The 13,203-nt window shown below is 47.0% G+C and overlaps 1 long non-coding RNA gene across 2 annotated transcripts in view; it reads right to left on the bottom strand.

Moving 5' to 3' along the window:
* LOC144614001 (uncharacterized) overlaps positions 1 to 12,782 on the bottom strand; it is a 44,594-nt gene extending 31,812 nt beyond the window's left edge. For both annotated transcript variants that reach the window (XR_013551536.2, XR_013551535.2), the window contains exons 1-2: positions 12,669 to 12,782; positions 9,143 to 9,273 (exon numbers count right to left, since the gene is read on the bottom strand). This is a non-coding gene — a long non-coding RNA (uncharacterized LOC144614001). The remainder of the gene's footprint in view (positions 1 to 9,142; positions 9,274 to 12,668) is intronic.
* Positions 12,783 to 13,203: the final 421 nt, after the last annotated feature.

Genomic DNA, 13,203 nt, shown 5'->3' on the forward strand with positions numbered 1-13,203 from the left:
AGATGGGGGAAGTACTGGGGTAACTCACAGAGAAGATGGTGCATGTTTGCAATGTTGTTCCTTTCAGTTAAAATTGTTTCCACGGGATGTCGAGAATGAATGTGAGAAATCAGGAGCCCATACTGTGCTTTGCATTAAGTGACACATGATTTGCATATTATCCGAAGTTGTGAATGGAGTGACTCTGCCCAGCTAGTGCTGAGTGGAAATGGTGGCCATGGAGCAAGCGTGGGGTACGCTGTCCCAGAGCAGTGGGTGTCCAAGGCCACTGGGCCTGGTCTGCCTTGGAGAGGACAATCATACTGGTTTCTAGATCAGAAAGCTCTGAGCTCAGGATAAAGAAAAGAGTCTTTTACGGGAAACTGTAGAACTTGATGTTTTTTTGTTTTTGTTTTTTTTTTTCTGGAATATTTATTCTTTGTTTTTCTAAATGAGTAAAGAAAAATTCTAAAGAATATTCATTGGATTTAATTTTGTTCTTTGGAAATCCAGGGATGAGCTTCTAGGGGAATGAAAGGTACATGCCTGAAAGGGCTTTTCTCTTGTTAAAAAATGTGATTAGAGGATTACCCAGAATGCTGTGTTTTGCATTTTCCCTGTGGCTTTCATTACAGCTGCTCCTTCCTCAGCAGGCTCCATAATTATACAAATGTCTTAGCCTTTCAAGTGTTCCATTATTCATTTGTGACTCACCGGGAGCACCTACGGCCTGTTCAGCTGCAGAGCCAGCTTGCTCAGTGCACTGGCTGTACATTCGTTTTTGACTTGGGTCTTTTGTGTTTCCGGGAAAGATGAAGTGGAAGATAGCATTTATGCCGTGGTTCTCCTCGCTTACACATGGGGCCTTATTCTTTATCGCTCACATGCGTGAGCCTCCAGACTGCTCAGTCCTTGGTTCCCTGGTTGCACTGGCTTGCAAATTGTAGACACTCTCACTGAAGCAATCTTGTCTACTTGAAATATCTCATTTACTGTCATTGCTTTGGGGGCAACCATTTCCCAGCCTCTGAGTCTCTTTGCCCACAGCACCACCTACGTCTTCTACTTATTGTATCCTACACGTTTCAGCAAAGCCATCTCAGAATCCTCATTTCCCACCATAAATGTTGCTTAGATAGAACTAAAATAGGTTAGACAGAACTTTTGGCTGTGTGCCCTTGGTGACATGCATAAGCGGCAATGAATAAAAATGATAGATTTTTTGACAAACAACAGTTAGTAACAACTTTTAAGTGGCGAATTAATCATTGGGTCATTTAATTGTCATGTAGAAGAGTTCAGAAATTGGAATGTCTATGAGGGTAAGCAGACACATGTGTGTGGACGGGCTGGGGTGCATAAGACATCTACAGTTACACAGCATCTCATTAAAGTAAAGAAAACTCTACACATGCAGTTGTACGAAATAGTACAGAGACATCACCCAATTTCCCTGGGGGGTAACATCATCCAAAAGTACAGGACAATGTTAACCAGGACATTGACATTGATAGTCAGGACATAGCGTTTGCATCACCACAAGACCTTCTTGGGTCCTCCCTGTCCTCCCCACCCCATCCCTAACCTGGGCAATCACTCCTCTTCACCAGTCTTTTCTCTGTCTCTATAGTTTTGACATTTTAAGAATGATATATAAATGGAATCATAAGGTATTATTAAAAAGAGAAAACAGGCCCAAAATGGAGTCACCAAACGAAGACTTAATACCTAACATAACAGGTTTCAGCCTCTCCCAGGGGTGTAATCTTTTTTTTTTTTTTTTTAAGTTTATTTATTTATTTGAGAGAGACAGAGACAACGCAAGTGAGGAAGGGGCAGAGAGAGAGGGGGAAAGAATCCCAAGCAGGGTCCATGCTATCAGCACAGAGACTGACACGGGGCTCGAACTCCCAAAACCATAAGATCATGACCTGGGCCAAAACCAAGAGTTGGAGGCTTAACTGACTGAGCCACCCTGGCAGCCCCCAGGAGTGTAATCTTAACCAGTCAGTCTGGGATTACCTGGTCAGCACTAGTGAGGTCATCTGCCTGATAGACCCTCAGCCTTCCCCCAAAGGAAGGTGGCCTTGCCTAAAACAGTCCACTCTGCTAGTAACTTGTTTGTAAAAGTCTTCCATTTTGTACCCCGTCTGCCATGGATCTCCTTTGTATCTGCTCAATGGGATGCTGGTCAATTCATGAATCACTGAATAAAGCCAATAAGATCTTTAAAATTTACTCAGTTGTCTTTTAACAGTAACCTTTTGGGAATGGATGTTTTCCCGCTCAGAACTCCTTGTAATCTGTTGCATAAATAAATAGTTCTTTTGGTTGCTGAGTATAATTTCATGGTATGGACCTCCCAGAGTCTGTGTGACTTGACACCCACCGAAGGACATTTCGTGTGTTTATACTTTTTGGCTGTTATGAATAAAGCTGCTCTGAACATGTACATAAAGAATTCTGTGTGGACATAAACCTGCATTTCTCTGGGATAAATGTCCAAGGGTTTGCTTGCTTGGGTCATGTGGGGATCGCGTGTTTAGTTACATAAAAGCTCCCACACTTTTCCAGAGAGACTGCATAAATTCACATCCCCCCAGCATATACAAGTGATTCTCTGCATCTTTACCAGCATTTGGTGTCGGTGGTATTTGTCCTTTCAGCCTCTCTGTTAGGTCTGTAGTGATAGCCCACATGGTATTAATTTGCATTTCCCTCATGATGAATGGTGTTGGGCTTATTCGTTGTCTTGCTTTCATCCTCAGGACGTGTCTGCTCGTGTCTTTTCCATTTTCTAATTACACCATGTTTCAACACATGAGACAGAGGAGTGCAGCATGTCCTGGATCCCAGAGAGCCTGCTACATAGATGACCATCTCACAGAAACTAAGAGCCGTGGCAACTTTTCCTGTTGAAGCATTTCACAGTGTCCCAAGGCACTCACTTTAATAATCGCTGACATACAGCCAGCGAGAAAGTAGTTTTCTTTATCAACAGGAGGTGGACTCTGAAATCTGGGGTCAGGATCCCTTGTAGCCAAGAAACAGAAGAAGCATCTGCCCTGGCCAAGATGTCCCCATGTCTCCCGTGCTGTAAATGGGCAGGGAAGCAGCTGGAAGGTGCAAGGGGCAGAGGGAGGAGGGCGGGGAGGGCAGCACCTAGAACCCCAGGTTTCTTCTCTTCCTTCTTGGCACTAAAATTTTCACTTCAATCCACAGTGGCTGCTCAAGCAAGATTTCGCTGGCTTCGGCCCCAAATCTGTAATTTCAGCAAGGGTCCAGGTCATTTGTCTCCTTCTATTTGGGAAATAGTGCCTTCTAGTGCTCCTGCGTGTCACTTACTCGTCTGTCACAGGGCCGATTCCCAGGGAGATGGGCTACCTGGTCTCTTGGCAGTGTGACTTAGTGCCATTTAGCACACGTGCTATGGTCCTCTGTGTCCACGGTTAGTGGCAGCCACCAAGTCCATCAGCCACCTCTTCTGAAGATGCTCTGTTGAACTATTGATGGGCATTCACAGAAGACGGGACCTGTGTGTGTTGTTAGTTGTACACGGCCCATCTGTCCCACAGCATCTAACTTTCTGCTTCCTACTTCCTTTCCAGTGTGCACATATTTTATGAGCACAAATTCTCGGGGGGGGGGGGGGGAGGGAGGGACATAATGCAGTCTTTGTTTATTAATACTAGAAATTACAAGTTTCCAAAAAAGTAATTCTAAAATAATTCATGCAAGATATTCCCAAATATCCTAATCAGGAATCCTTCTGTCCTGCACCTTAGGAAAAGAGTCTCAAAAGAAAGAGGAATGGTTTCTCCAAATCCTAACTGGCCAAAAGCACCGACAAAACCCACTTCCCCTGGATTATCAGTTGCAATCATGTCCACTTAGCAAAAATCTCAATAAAATTGTCTATGTCAATTACATGTTAAAACAACAACATTTTGGTATATTGTGTTAAATAGAATACAGTATTAAATAAAAAAATTTTAAGTTTATGTATTTATTTTGAGAGAGAAAAAGTGAGTGGGGGAGGGGAGGAGAGAGGTGGGGGGAGAAAGAAAATCCCAAGCAGGCTCCACGTTGTCAGCGCAGAACCCGATATGGGGCTCAATCCCACGTGAAATCATGACCTGAGCCGAAATCAAGAGTTGGCTGCTTAACCCACTGAGCCCCCCCCCCCCAGGTGTCTCTACAGTATTAAAACTAAGCCCACCTGTTTCTTTTTAGTTTCATAATGTAGTGACTAGAAAATCTAGAATTACGTCTGTGATTTGTTCCTCTTCTGCTCGATGTGGGGGCGCTCCTCACTTAGCTCTCTGCCAGAGGTCACCTCCGCCTGACTCCTGGGTTTTCCTACCTGCCAGATTTCTGATCACAGCTCTGGCCTTATACGACTTCATGTTTGTCATTTTTTGTCTCTTCCCCTAAAGTTAAAGCATGGGAAAGGCAAGGACTGAGACTGGCCTGTGGGCCCCCCACCCCCCAGACGCCCAATGAACATTCGTTGAGTGCATACAACTCTACCAGACAAAGCTGCAGTCAAGTTCATGATCCAAGGCTATATTTGTAAACAGTTGAACAGATAAGCTCTGGAATGCACATTTTGTTTTCCTTCCTTTTTTCAAATCTCATGGTTTCACAGTCCTTCCAAGGCTTGTAGCTCTGACCCAGGCCCTCAGGGCTAAGGATCTGCCTAAACCTATCTTCTTTTTTCCCCTTTATTTTTAAATGTTTATTTATTTTTAAGGGGGTGGGAGACAGAACTCGAGCTGGGGAGGGGCAGAGAGAGAGGGAGACACAGAATCCGAAGCGGGTTTCAGGCTCTGAGCTCTCAGCACAGAGCCCAGTGCGGTGCTCGAACCCATGAACCGTGAGATCATGATCTCAGCCCAAGTCTGAGGCTTAACCACCTGAGCTGAAGTCGGATGCTTAACTGACTGAGCCATCCAGGTACCCCTATTTATTTTTATTTTTTAAGTTTTTAATGTTAATTGATTTTTGAAAGAGAGAGAGAGAGAGAGAGAGAGAAAGAGAGAGAGAGAATGAATGAGAGGGAGAGGGACAGAGAGAGAGACACACACAGAATCCGAAGCAGGCTCCAGGTTCTGAGCTGTCAGCACAGAGCCAGATGCAGGGCTCGAACTCATGAACCATGAGATCATGACCTGAGCTGGAGTCAGACACTTAACTGACTCAGCCACCCAGGTGCCCCCAAACTTAATTTCCTAATAAACTTTCAACTTTACACATTTAGAGTTGAGACATCTGTAGTTTGTCAATTGGGCACATTTTAGGAGAACTAAATGTATAATAAAATCATTTTGAAAGAACCATATCTGGAAGAACTGTTTTGTACCAATGTTGAGTATTAAAAATTCAGTGGGTGGAAATAAAAGCTTTTTAGACAAATACAAGGTGAGGAGAGTTCCAGAAACTATGGTCATTATTTAAAATAAGTTCCTTATTTCTGGTATGATTACTGATCCTGAAGCTTATCTTGATGAACTCACGAATCCATACTTTGTGTATATACTCGCTCAGGCAGAATAGTTTGCAATACTGTTACTGGTGACTTGAAATAAATTAAACTATGATTTAGATAATTTACAATAAAATAAGTGACAGTGTTTTTCAAGGGGAATGAGGGCCTCTGTGTATTACTAAATCCTCCCTCCGGGATATCTAGTTCTGAAGGAGAGGCTTGTGCTGAGGGTGACCCAGAAAACAAAACATGTAGGAACTTTCTTCCTTGGAGAAAACGGTTTCTGATGGAAAATGATATACAGGGAGGATCTTCGAGGTATTGATGGAGGGCTGATTCTGAATTTTCTGTCAATTTCATCAGTGTTAAAGTCTCGGCCCCTCTCTGATGCCAAAGAAGGTGAGTGCAGACAGTGCTCTCCTAGGAACTGGCTCCCTGGTAGGGCCTCTACTCCAGGATGGCATCTATAGTTAAACTCAAGTTAACCAAACTCTCAAGAGACTGATGTATAAACCAAAACGCCAGTTTATTACTGTCCCAGTGAGTAAGGGACAGAAGTTCAGTTCTTCTCTTCAACACATTCTCCCTTCAGTACTGGAAGCCAGTTATTCTTAGGAGACTGTTTTGGGTAGCAAACAAATGCATGTAAGATGCTCGGATGGCATCTTGCCAGGTGGCAAGCAGCCTTAGGACGCAACTCTGAACCAGAAGCTGAGAGCCCTGCCCTGCGGAGGCTGATGCGTACGTCATTCCTGTGCCGGGCCCTCAAGTGCCTGCCGGCAGGACAGCCTCGCTCCGTATGTGGTTGGAACTTGGGCAAGTTCTGACTTTGTTGGCCCTCCGTCTACAGTTCTGGTAGTTATTTCTCGTTGCCTAATCCTGGCTCTTCAGACAGGATGCAGCATACATGTGATTTCAGCGTCCCTGAGTGACAATCACCTTTGAGCCCAAGCCATCTGCTTCTCTTCCACGGGATTTATGCCGTTTGGACACACCTGGACATTCCCGAATGCCTACAGCTACGCGGTTACAGGTGATGGGTTAGGGTGGTTACAATGGCACTTTTAGGAGACCTCATCTCTAAGTTGTGTGGACAATTTATCTTACGTAGCTATATCTTTACTTTTTGTATCATGGAAGCTAGCTGTCATCAGGGAATCTGCCAGTTTATTCTCGGTATACTGCTGATCTTTCTGCAGTTGTCTTTTGGGGACATAATAGTATCAGTTTAAAAATAAATTGAGGCGCCTGGGTGGCGCAGTCGGTTAAGCGTCCGACTTCAGCCAGGTCACGATCTCGCGGTCCGTGAGTTCGAGCCCCGCGTCAGGCTCTGGGCTGATGGCTCGGAGCCTGGAGCCTGTTTCCGATTCTGTGTCTCCCTCTCTCTCTGCCCCTCCCCCGTTCATGCTCTGTCTCTCTCTGTCCCAAAAATAAATAAAAAACGTTGAAAAAAATTAAAAAAATAAATAAATAAAAAAAATAAATCCTCAGAGGGAATGTCTGTATTGAGCCGGGGCTAAATCAGGGAGGGGACAAGAGTGGGCACGGGGAGAAAGAGGAAGCCCATCATGGATGCACCTCGCTGTGTGCACCTGGCCGTCGGCACACTTGGTAAAGTAGATCACACACCACGGGAAACGTTTCCGTTCCCATCTGCGGAATGTCCGGGCCTGTTGCAAGTTAAGCTTATGCCCAGAGGGTGGGTCAGGCAGGGTGAAGCTTGCCGGCTTCCTGTGAGACCCGCACATCTCGGATTCCCACCAGCGTCCTTGGCCTGACACTAAAATCTACCTTGGCTTATGGGCTTATTCTGGGGGATCACCTCCGCACCAAGTCTGGGTCTCCTGTCATCGGGACGGTGCAATAGGTACCATCATTATTCAGTGGCCCGTTCATGTCTCTGAGGCCAAAAGAATTCAGTATCATTTCAGGTATTCCATCCATCTGCATCATCATGGATGCCCATTGTCTCTCAGGGACCCTTGTAAGAATACATCTTCCCTGGTGCTTTCCGTCAGCACCCGCAGGGCACATTTCCTTTCTATTACACTTACAAATTTTTTGAAGTTTATTTCTTTTTTTTTTTTTTTTTTCAACGTTTTTTATTTATTTTTGGGACAGAGAGAGACAGAGCATGAACGGGGGAGGGGCAGAGAGAGAGGGAGACACAGAATCGGAAACAGGCTCCAGGCTCCGAGCCATCAGCCCAGAGCCTGACGCGGGGCTCGAACTCACGGACCGCGAGATCGTGACCTGGCTGAAGTCGGACGCTTAACCGACTGCGCCACCCAGGCGCCCCTGAAGTTTATTTCTTTATTTGAGGGAGAGAGAGAGAGAGAGAGAGAGAGAGAGAGTGCATGTGCACGCAGGAGCAGGCGAGAGGCAGAGAGAGGGAGAGAAGGAGAGTCCCAAGCAGGCTCTGCACAGTCAGCACAGAGACTAACGTGGGGCTCAAACTCACGAACTGTGAAATCATGTCCTGAGCTGAAATCAAGAGTGGGATGCTTAAGCGACTGAGCCATCCAGGTGCCCCTACACTTACAATTTTTTTTTAATGATTATTTTTTTCATTTACATCCAAGTTAGTTAACATATAGTGTAATAACGGTTTCAGGAACAGAATTTAGTGATTCATCACTAAACACTAAACATCACATACAACACCCAGTGCTCATCCCAACAAGTGTCCTCCTTAGTGCCCATCCCCCCTTTAGCCAATCCCTTCCCCCAGCGTCCCCTCCAGCAACCCTCAGTTTGTTCTTTTACACTTACAATTTTTACTTCAAGTATGCCTCCTATAGGTGGCAAAATGCAGGATTTTTTTTTTTTTTTTTAATACTGGCAATGGTTTGCCCTTTCTTCCCTTCTCTTCCTCCTTCCCTCCCTTCCTTCCTTTCTTTCCTCCTCCTTTCTCTCCTTCTTCCTTCCTTCCTTCTGCCCTCCCTCCCTCCTTCTCTCCCTTCCTTCCTTTCTTCCCTCCTTCTTCCTTCCTTCTTTCAGCCCTTCTTCCCTGCCTCCCTCCTTCTTTCACAGCAGAGTTCTGCTGATCTGGACTGGCTCACACAACAGCCTGTCTCCACTCACTGTGACTCTGTGCCACTGATACATCGCTTGCTTTCTGCCCTCCTGGCTTCTTTTGCAGAGTGTGAGCGGGTCACATGGCTCTCGCTGACCCACTGGTGACTTTCTTCAAGGGGTTCGGGGTAAAGAAATGCCGAACTCCCTGCCACATTCCTGGAGGAAGCCCATGCACTGTTGGAAACCCTTACTGTGACCCGCATCATCTACTTAGACTAGCGGAGGTCAGGAAAGTCTGGTCTGGAGAAGTGCCTGTCAGACCAGTGGTGACGATAGCCTCTGTCTCTAGTTCAGCAGGTGCCACTCTGAGAAGGGAGCACACTCCACTCGGGGCCCTGGGGACACAGCTTTGCAAGGGTGTGCAGCTTTGGCCAGCCAGAAGAAATAGAAAATGCATCTTCTTCACCAAATCACTGCACTTTGACTCATTCCCTCAGCTTGCCTTTGGATCTCCAGTGGCACTACTTTGAAATGGATTCTAGAATGAGTGCGGCATGGAGGATGTCGTCAGGCGCAGATGGGGACCAGGTTGTCTCTACATCCGTCCCTCACCCGACTCCCTGCCCGGGCCGCTCAGATGCACCCAGAATGCCTTACCTCCAAAATCAGCTCAGACGGAGCGTATCTTTCTTCCAAATGTCAGCTGGAAGCTTGTGGACACAGCCTGGCTTGGACGAAGACCACTCACAGTGCACGTGAGGGCAAGATTGCTCTTCATTCCGAGCACCCTGGAAAGGGAAACGTGACTTGTCAAAATCAAGCCCCTTGAATTTAATGGCCATAAATTTCAAGTAATTAAGAACCTGACAAAAACAGACAATTATGCTTCAAAATAATTAATTTTATAATTTTTGTTTCCAGGAAATTGACCGCTGTTTGGATATCTCGTGAATTTTGTCACCATTGAACAAAAATAGCTTCCCTCTGTCAATGCCAGTTAATACCACCCTGTAAGAGAAAATCTCACCACCATCACATGAGTGTTTATGACAAGACATTTTGATAGATTTGCATCACTCTTGTAAAAAATGAGGTGGCAGAAACCAAGCTGTTGTTGGGATTCCATGGAGAACAGAGTCTGAAGGGAGATTTGCCGGTGAGATCTTTTAAGGTACCCTCTGGGGAGACACCTTTTAGGGGAGTGAGGGTAGAGTTGGCTGTGATGCTGGTGCAGCAGCAGCCTCAGTGAGCCCAGTTCTGAGCAGGGATGGCCTTTCTGAGACGACATGCCATGAGGTAAGGGATCTGGGGGTTGCACCTTCCAGGGAGGGGTGGTGGTGACCTCAGATGGGGAAGTGTCCTTTGCAGAGGGCAGTTCCTGAGGAGGGACCTGTCTGGGAGCTGTGGACAGCAGGGAGGTACTCTCAGCAGCTGGGGAGTGATGGCCAGATTGGGCGGTACACCAGCGTCCACCAAAGCAGTTATTAAATTGCTTATTTTCTCTTTTTGAATATGGATAGTCATATGGAAAGGGAAGGCGGGAAACCCTGGGACAAGGAGGTCCACGCAGGGTTCTGGCAGAGCCCATCTTCCCGGTGAGGACTTCTGGGTGGCTCAGTGGGTTAAGCATCTGACTTCGGCCCAAGTCATGATCTCACTGTTCACGGGCTCGAATCCCATGTCAGGCTCCGTGCTGACAGCTCGGAACCTGGAGCCTGCTTTGGATTCTGTGTCTCCCGCTTTCTCTGTTCCTCCCCCACTCACACTCTCAAAATGAATAAACATTAAAAAATTTTTTTTTTACAGAGAAAAATGTTTATTCAGGTCCTTTGCTCATTTTTTAATTGGATTTTTTTCTACTGGGTTGTATGGTTCTTCATATATTTTGTATATTAAATCCTTGTATGATTTGCAACTATTTTCTCCCATTCAATAGGTTGCCTTTTCATTTTGTTGACGGTTTCCTTTGCTGTGCCGAAGATCTGTAGTTTGCTATAATCCCACTCTTTAAAAAATTTTGCTTTTGTTACCTTTGTTTTTGGTGTCATGAAGGAAAAAATTTTAATTAAGAACAAAACAGACACAAACTATGAGAGACTCTTAAAGATAGAGAACAAACTGAGGGTTGATGGGGAGGAAGGAGAGTGGGGGGGGATGGATGGGGGATAGGTACTAAGGAGGGCACTTGTTGAGATGAGCACTGGGTGTTGTATGTAAGTGATGAATCACTGAATTCTACTCCTGAAACCAGTTATCACACTGTCTGTCAACTAAATGGAATTTATTTTTTTTTCTTTTTCTTTTTTAAATGTTTATTTATTTTTGAGACAGAGAGAGAGACACAGCATGAGCAGGGAAGGGGCAGAGAGAGAGGGAGACACAGAATGGGAAGCAGGCTCCAGGCTCTGAGCTGTCAGCACAGAACCCGACGCGGGGCTTAAACTCACGAACTGTGAGATCATGACCTGAGCCGAAGTCGGACGCTTAACCGACTGAGCCACCCAGGCGCCCCAACTAAATGGAATTTAAATAAAAATTTGAAAAAAAAAAAAAAAAAAAAAAAAAAGAACAAAACAGATTCATTTCAAAAAGTGAATCACTATTAACGTTTGTCTTTTCTCTTTGGGTCAACAGCAAAAATATATTGGTCTTTCAAACCCTTTAATGTGCTGAATAAATCCTATAAAATAACATAATTTAATCAATGCCTCTAATTTTTTTTAATGGTCATCATTTATATTACTTTACACACAAGGAATAACTTTAATTCTAAATTCTTATAATATTCAAGCCCGTTGCTCAATGTACGAATATCTTATAAGAAACTGTATTTCTTACTTTTTCCTAACGCTTAGCTGAAGTGATGTCAGTAAATACTGTTTTCTCGAAACGTGCATGCCCCCCATTAAATTTATGGGAGAACTTTCTAGAAGCTGACATGTTACCCCAGACAACATGACCCTGAAGTTGTCGCGTCTCCTGTCCCAGGCCCCGCCTCTCTGTTGTCTTGTATGCTTGGCTGGGCTCACCTCTGGGAGAAATTCCTCCAACACTGACCTTTTAAATTAAGAAAATAATAAGGAGCCAAAGGCTCTGTCTGTGAAGCTTGGGGACTCATGGAGGAGTGGGAGCTCTACGCTCAGGCAGCACAGTGGTCCAGGTTCACCAAGACTCGAACGTTGCTCTGAGAACCAGGCCACCTTGTTTCTCTAGAGCAGGGTGGCCACGTGCCCGCCTCCTGCGACCTGGGTGGTGAGCCCATGGACGGGCCTGGAAAGGCCTGGGTGCACAGAGAGCTCATGACCAACCCATCAGGTCATCATTTTTCCGCCCAGGCAGCTCCTGCCATGCCGGAGGGCTGGAGCTACTGATTTTCCTTCTGGAGAAGCCAGAATCCAGACGTTTTTAATGTGAACATCTCTCAAATTTTACACGTTAGAACTATTTACATTTTCTTTGAAAGCACGGTGTGGGCCAAAAAAAAAGCGTGAGGCTACTTTTGGGCCTCAGGCTTCAACACACGCGCTCCTGGTAGCCACTGGTTGGCAGTGTAGTGGACACGGCACAGAAGGAAGGGCGCCCCGCCCGGGCGGCACCACCCACCCGCCAGACGCGGGACAGGCGCGGAACCCTGGTGGGCTGGAAAAATGACAGAGAGGGACACCAGCCGTGGTACTGGGCACACTCCTCACGGGATGGGCTTCTTCACGTGGCTTCAGAGAAACAGGTGATTCAGGCAGAGGAGTGGTTCGTACAACCCCAACCTGTGCAAGTGTAAATCAGGGAAGGTCCGTGAGGCCCCTTCGTCGAACAACTGCTTCCGCGGGCTTGCACAGGCCTCAGAGGTTCCCGTTGCGGGTTCCACGGGGACAGGAGAAAGCAGGCAAGCAGGCGGATGGCTTCCTGTTTGCATGTGTGCAAAATATTTTCACCATCATTCCCGGGCTCGGGTGACGAAACTTTTACCAACAGAGAGCCTCCCAGACGGGGACGCTCACCGACAGGGACCCTCGCAGAGGGGACCCCTCTCCCCACGTGGGCGTCTGGAGCCTCGAGGGCCCGCCCGGCAACCTCACTTCCGGTCCGGGGCCCGCGGGCGGCCAGGCGCGGGGAATGTCGGGAGGCGGCAAACAAGACTCGGTGAAGAATGGCCTCTCCTCCCCTCGCACCCCCCAACACCTACCCTTTCTCAGCGCTTCCACCGATTGGAAACCTCCGAACTGCTCGAAGTGTAACCTGTTACAGTGTCCGACAAAACGTCGGGCTGGGGCCGGCGGCCTTTCGTCCTCATCCTCCCGAGAAATGTGCCTGCCGGTCAAGCCCACGGCGGGCGCCGCGGAAGCTCCGATTGCCTGTCCGGGCAGCGCTGACGCCGGGCGAGACTTCCCTGGGTGAGAGTCGCACGCTTGGCCCGTCGGGAAACGAGCGCGTTCGTGCTTAATTGCCACCCAAGTGCCTGCAGCTCTTTTACTCCGGAAGGACAGCGCGAAGATCCTCCGATGAGACGAACCCTTGCACGCCGCCTTGCTGTGAAGACTTGTGTTACGTGCACTTGGGGAGCCTCCCTTTACAAGGGCATTCGGCATAACGGGGCACTTGCCACTGAAGCTAACGTATGAGCCCAGCTCTGGGACGCAGTCTGCCAGCTGGGTCGTCCCCCCCGAAGGGCCAGAGCTAGGCAGGAACTCTCCCCTTCACATCACCAAGCAAACCGGTGG

Source organism: Panthera onca, chromosome D4 (genome assembly GCF_046562875.1).
Source record: "Panthera onca isolate mPanOnc1 chromosome D4, mPanOnc1 haplotype 2, whole genome shotgun sequence".
Classification (NCBI taxonomy): Eukaryota; Metazoa; Chordata; class Mammalia; order Carnivora; family Felidae; genus Panthera; species Panthera onca.